General features: G+C 45.5%; 1 non-coding gene across 1 annotated transcript; it reads right to left on the bottom strand.

The window, feature by feature from the left end:
- Window positions 1-4938: 4938 nt before the first annotated feature.
- On the bottom strand, window positions 4939-5045 carry LOC131815381 (U6 spliceosomal RNA). The gene has a single exon (XR_009347697.1). It is a non-coding gene; the product is annotated as a U6 spliceosomal RNA (small nuclear RNA).
- Between the last annotated feature and the right edge of the window lie 2024 nt (window positions 5046-7069).

Here is a 7069-nt window from a genome sequence, read left to right as displayed (position 1 = left end):
TGAGAGAGAATCATGGTCGCACTCGTTTGTCACCGCGCTCCCCAGAAGCAAGTGTGGGGAAGGCGCAGCACGCCGCCCCCGGGGAAGAGAAGGAGCCTTTGGCCTTGGGGTCTGGAAACGCTCGGGAAGCAGGATAGCCTGCCGTGGCACCAAGAGCAGGCCAGTGGCAGGACAAGTGTCACCCACTCCCTGTGCGGAGAAATGGAAGCCTGGCTCCTAAGGAGACATGGGGGACAGTAGGGCAGGGGTGCGTGCTCCACTCTGAGGAAGGAGTCTGGGCAGAAGATAGGACTGTCCTGTACCTCTGGTCCAAGTGGACAGCATCTCCTTGGCCACCTGTTCCAAGGGCAGACTTGGGCTTGTCCCCAGGTGCCATACTTGGAACTCGCAGAAACAACCCCATGGAGAAACGGGCATCAGATGCCTTCTTCCACCAAGATGTGGCAGCGTTGTGGATGTCAGAGGGTTTGCAGGGAAAGGAGTGGAGACACTCCCCCACTGTTCCCCATTCCAGTGCACGGGCCGAGTGCAGGGATCCTGTCGCCTCCTCTCTCCTGTGGTGAAGGCACTGGCCTAGACCGCGAGTATGTCTGAGCACAGGAGCAAAGGCAAAGCCTTACCTGCGCCAGGAGATGGTAATTGGCATAGAGTGCTATGCTAGGCCACACACGCTGCTGCAGGGTTGTGACTGTGTCTGCTTAGTTCGGTTTAGCAAGGTGAACCCCGGGCGCGAACTTGGAGCCCGGGAAAGAAAGGCCCAATAGGCACCAGCTCTCCCGCGGCTCTTCTTCCCTGGCGCGACACAGCAAACGACCAAATCCTTGCTGAGGAAGCAGCAGCGAAGTGCGGTTCCCGCCAAGCTGAAAATCTCTGTGAAAGCATAGCAGTCGTGGGAAATCAGAGTCGGTTCTGTGGGCTGATTTTGCTGCTTGCCTTAGCCTAGTATTCGCAGCTCGATGGAAGAAACCCGCATAGAGCAAAAGCCTCTTTGCCGGGACATCCCCTCTGGGAAAGCACAGCATTCTTTGGGAAGTCAGAGTCGTGTCTGTGGCATGCTGCCTGCTGCTTGCTGGAGCTAGTCTCCACATCATGGTGTAATAAACCTGCATGGAGCGAAATCCTCTTTGCCTGGGCATCCCCTCTGCCTGAGAGAGAAGCGCGGTGGCGCCTGTGGAAAGAGCCTGAAGGAAAGGGACTCGTCTGTCACTGCAGAGCGATGGAAGCCTGGCTGATAAGGAGACACGTAGGGAGGATTAGGGCAGGGGAAAGGACTCCACTCTGAGGAAGGAGTCTGGGCAGCAAGCTTGCCTGTGCTGAGCATTTGTCCCAAGGAGACAGCAGCTCCTTGGCCACCTGTCCGTGGTGGAGACATGGGCTTGCCTCTAGGCGCCTACCCTGAACTCGAGAAACAACGCCCAGATAGAACTGGTCTTCAGATGCCTTCTTCCTCCAGGATGTGGAAGCTTGCAGGAGACATGGGGTTGAAGGGGAACGAGTAGGGTCAGTCCACCAAAGCACCCTATTCAGTGCACAGTCGGTGTGCAGGGATCCTGTCACCTCTCCTTTCCTGTGTGGTACGCACTGGCCTAGTCCGCGAGTCCGCCTGAGCGCCAGAGTAAAAGGCCAAGCGATGCCTACACCAGGAGTTGGTAGTGTGCATAGAGTGCCATCAAGGCTACACACTCTGCTGCACGGTTGTGGCTGTGTCTGCTTAGTTCGGCCTGGCAGGGTGAACCCAGGACGCGAACATGGAGCCCGGGAAAGCAAGGCCCAAGAGGCACCAGCTCACCCGCAGCTCTTCTTCCCTGACGCGACTGAAGCCTTGCTGAGGAAGCCGCGGCGAAGTGCTGTTCGTTGCAAGCCAAAGCCTCTGCGAAAGCACAGCTTTCGCTGACAAATGTTCTGTGGGCTTCTGCTGCTTGCCTGAGCCCAGTCTCTTGGTGGGAAAACCCGCATACAGCGAAAGCCTCTTTGCCTGGGCATCTTCCTGGGAAAGCACAGCATTCGTTGGGAAATCAGAGTTGGGTTTGGGGATTTTGTTGCTGCTTGCCTGAGCTAGTCTCCGCAGCACGGTGGAGGACACCCGGAAGGAGCAAAACACTCTGCGCCCTAGCATCCCCTCTGCCTGAGAGAGAAGCATGGTCGCACATGCCTGTCACCGCACACCCCAGGAGCAAGTGTGGGGAAGGCGCAGCACGCTGCCCCGGGGAAGAGAAGGAGCCTTTGGCCTTGGGGTCGGGAAACGCTCGGGAAGCAGGATAGCCTACCGTGGCACCAACAGCAGGCCAGTGGCCAGACAATTGTCACCCGCTCCCTGGGCGGAGAGATGGAAGCCTGGCTGCTAAGGAGATATGAGGGAACCGTAGGGCAGGGGTGCGTGCTCCACTCTGAGGAAGGAATCTGAGTAGAAGGCAAGCCTGTCCTGTGCCTCTGGTCCCAAGGGGACATCATCTTCTTGGCCACCTCTACCAAGGACAGACGGGCTTGCCCCAAGGTGCCAAACCCGGAACTCGCAGAAACAACCCCATGGAGAAACGGGCAGTCAGATGCCATCTTCCACCAAGATGTGGCAGCGTTGTGCGTGGCATGGGGTGCGCTGGGGAAGGAGTGGAGACTGTCCCCCTCAGTTCCCAATCCCAATGCACGGGCCGTGTGCAGGGATCCTGTCGCCTGACCTACGCCAGGAGATGGTAATAGGCATAGAGTGCCATGCTAGTTCACTCACGCTGCTACAGGTTTGTGATTGTGTCTGCTTAGTTCGGCCTTGCAGAGTGAATCCAGGACGTGAACTTGGAGCCCGGGAAAGCAAGGCCCAAGAGGGACCAGCTCTCTCGCAGCTCTTCTTCCTTGACGCGACTGAAGCCTTGCTGAGGAAGCCGCGGCGAAGTGCTGTTCGCTCCAAGCCAAAGCCTCTGAGAAAGCACAGCATTCGCTGAGAAATGTTCTGTGGGCTGCAGCTGCTTGCCTGAGCCCAGTCTCTTGGTTGGAGAAACCCGCATACTTCGAAAGCCTCTTTGCCTGGCCATCTACCCTTGCAAAGCAAAGCATTCGTTGGATATCATATTTCGGTTTGGGGATGCTGCTGCTTGCCTGAGTTAGTCTGTGAAGCACGGTGGAAGATACCCGCATGGAACGAAATACCCTTTGCCCTAACATCCTCTCTGCCTGAGCGAGAAGGGTGGTTGCACACCACTGTCACCGCATTCCCAGGAGCAAGTGTGGGGAAAGCACAGCACGCCGCCCCCGGAGAAAAGACGTAGCCGCTGGCCTAGGTGTCGGGAAAATTGAACAGCCACATGCAGAAAAATGAAATTGGACCATTTCCTTACACCATACATGAAAATAGACTGGAAATGGATGAAGAAGCATAATATGAGAAAGGAATCCATCAAAATCCTTGAGAAGAGAATAGTTAGCAACCGCTTTGACCTCAGGAGCAGCAACTTCTTCTTAGGAACATCGCCAAAGGCAAGGGAAGAAAGGGCAAGAATGAACTATTGGGATTTCATCAGATTAAAAAGCTTTTGCCCAGCAAAGGAAACAGTTAACAAAGCCAAAAGATGACTGTCAGAAGTTATCTGGGAGAAGATATTTGCAAATGACATACCAGATAAAGGGCCAGTATCCAAAATCTATAAAGAGCTTATCAAACTCAACACCCTAAGAACAAATAATCCAATGAAGAAATGGGCAGAGGACATGAACAGACATTTCTGCAAAGAATACATCCAAATGGCCAAGAGACACATGAAAAAATGCTCCACATCACTCAGCATCAGGGAAATACAAATCAAAACCAGAATGAGATACCACCTCACACCTTTCAGAATAGCTAACATGAACAAGTCAGTCAATGACAGATGCTGGCGAGGATGTGGAGAAAGGGCAACCTTCCTTCACTGTACGTGGAAATGCAAGCTGGTGCAACCACTCTGGAAAACAGCGTGGAGGTGCCTCAAAAAGCTGAAAATAGAACTACTCTATGACCCAGTGCTTGTAGTACTGGGTATATACCCTACAGATACAAACGTGGCATTCTGAAGGGGCACATGCACCCAAATGTTTATAGCAGCAATGTCCACAATAGTTAAACTATGGAAAGAACCTAAATGTCCTTCAACAGATGAATAAATAAATAAGATGTAGTATATATGTACAATGGAATACTATGCAGCCATCAAAAGAAATGAAATCCTGCTATTTGTGATGACGTGGATGGAACTAGAGGGTATTATGCTTGGCGAAATAAATCAATCTGAAAAGACAACTATCATATGATCTCCCTGATATGATGAAGTGGAGATGCAACATAGGCGGTTTCGGGCGAACGAAAAGAAAAATAAAAGAAGATGGGATTGGGAGGGAGACAAACCATAAAAGACTGAATCTCACAAAACAGACTGAGAGTTGCTGGGGAGAGGTGTGTTGGGAGAGGATGGTGGGGGTATGGACATTGGGGAGGGCAGGTGCTATGGTGAGTGATGGTGAGTGCTGTGAAATGTGTAAACCTGGTGATTCACAGACCTGTACCCCTAGGGATAAAAACACATTATATGTTTATAAAAAATTTTTAAAAATAATTTAAAAAATCCATTAAAGAAAAAACACATATTGCAAGCCCAGAGCTAATCTCATATTCAATTAAAAAAGTTTGAAAGTTTTCCCCTTAAAGATCAGAAAAAAGACAAGTGTGTCCACTTTCACTACTCTCATTTGATAAAGTACTGGATGTCCTAGCCAGAGAAAGAAGGAACACAAAGAAATAAGAGACTCCAAAAAAAAAAAAAGGAAGAAGTAAAATTTTATTTTATTGGATAACATGAACTTACATGTTAAAAAATCCTAAAAACTTCACAAAAAATTTTGAATAAATTTAGTAAAGCTGCCAAATACAAGATCAATATATAAAAGACAAGAATTTTGTTTTGTTTCATATTTTAAAATATGGAATGCTTCCCAGTTTTTCATGTCATCCTTGTTCAGTGTTCACAGTAATCTTCTCTGCATCATTCCAATTTTAGTATATGTGCTGCCAAAGAAAGCACAAGACAGGAGCATTTTAATACTCTAATGATGAACTATCTGAAAAAATAAAGAAAACAATCTAATTCACAATAGCATCAAAAATAATAAAATATTTAGGAATAGATTTAACTAAGAAGATGAAAGATCTGTACTCCATAAACTATGACATTGATAAAGAAATTGAAGGAGACACAAATGGAAAGATAGCTCATATTTATGAATGGTAAGAATTAACATTGTTAAAATGTCCATACTGGGACGCCTGGGTGGCTCAGTTGGTTGGACGACTGCCTTCGGCTCAGGTCATGATCCCGGAGTCCCGGGATCGAGTCCCGCATCGGGCTCCCAGCTCCATGGGGAGTCTGCTTCTCCCTCTGACCTTCTCCTCGCTCATGCTCTCTCTCACTGTCTCTCTCTCAAATAAATAAATAAAATTTAAAAAAAAAAAAAAAAATGTCCATACTACCGAAAACCATCTGTAAATCCAATTCCTATCAAAAATCCAATGTTAGGGGCGCCTGGGTGGCTCAGTGGGTTAAGCTGCTTTCTTCAGCTCAGGTCATGATCCCAGGGTCCTGGGATCGAGCCCCGCATCAGGCTCTCTGCTCAGCAGGAAGCCTGCTTCCTCTTCTCTCTCTGCCTGCCTCTCTGCCTGCTTGTCATCTCTCTCTGTCAAATAAATAAATTAAATATCTTTTAAAAAATCCAATATTATTTTTTTACAGAAGTAAGTAAAGAATCCTAAAATTTATATGAGACCATAAAAGACAACAAATAATCAAAGCAGTTCTGAGAAAGAATGAAGAAGAGAAATTACACTTCTTGATTTGAAACTATACTACAAAGCCCTCATGCTCAAAACAATAAAGTATACTGGCATAAAAACAGACCAACAAACAAGTAGAACAAAACTGAGTGTCCAGAAAGAAATCTTTTCATACAGTCACCTAATATTTGACAGGGGCCTCATATGTAACGGGTAAAGATAGTCTGTTCAATAAATGATATTTAAAACTGAATAGTCACATAAACAGTATGAAACTGGAACCTTATATCACTCATAATTCTTAACTTGAAATAGATTAAAGACTTAAAGGTGATGCATGAAACTCAATTTCCTAAAGGAAAACATAGGAAAAATTCTCCTTGACATTGGTCTTGCCAATAGTTTGTTGGATACCAGACCAAAAACACAAGCAAAAAAAGCAAAAATAAATAAATGGTATTACATCAAACTAAAGTTTCTGCATTGCCAAAAAAAAAAAAAAAGAGAGAGAGAGAATGAAAACACAATCCACAGAATGTAAGAAAATACGTACAAATCCTATATCTGAAAAGAGGTTAAGAACCAACAGATACAAATAGAAAAAAATATATAATTTAAAAAATAGCAAAAGGATCTCAATAGACTTTTTTTTTCAAAAAGTTATATAAATGACCAACAGGAGCATTAAAAAGTGCTCAATGTAAAAAACTCAGGGCAAAGTCATTATGGTGTTGTTGTTGTTGTTTACCTCTGAAAAACACAGCAAGATATTACTACTTATTAGAATATATACTACCAAAAAATTGAAACTAACAAATTTTGGTAAATATTGGGGAAAATGGGGAAATTAGGCACTGTGATAGGGATATAATTTGTATGGAAAACAGTATGGAGATTATTCCTATCATTAAAAGTAAAATTACCATATGATTCAGTAATCCCACTTCTAGGTATATATCTAAAGGAAACGAAGTCACTGTTCAAAGACATATCTGCACTCTTATGTTTATTATAAAATTATTAACTCTAAGCAAGAGATGGAAATAACTTCAGTATCCATTAATGGATGAATGAATAAAATATATATGGTAAATATATCCTATGGAATACTACTTAACCATGAAAAATTAAGAAATACTGCCATTTACAACAGCATGGATGGATCTTGAAGGTATTATACTAAGTGAAATATTTCAAAGATTTTATATATTTTTTAAATTTATGTATTATGATATCCCTTACATACAGAATCTGAGGAAAAGGCAAACTAATGGAAAC

The sequence above is a fragment of the Mustela lutreola genome, chromosome 14, assembly GCF_030435805.1.
Source record: "Mustela lutreola isolate mMusLut2 chromosome 14, mMusLut2.pri, whole genome shotgun sequence".
NCBI lineage: Eukaryota > Metazoa > Chordata > Mammalia > Carnivora > Mustelidae > Mustela > Mustela lutreola.
This window is presented reverse-complemented; position numbering and strand designations above follow the sequence as displayed.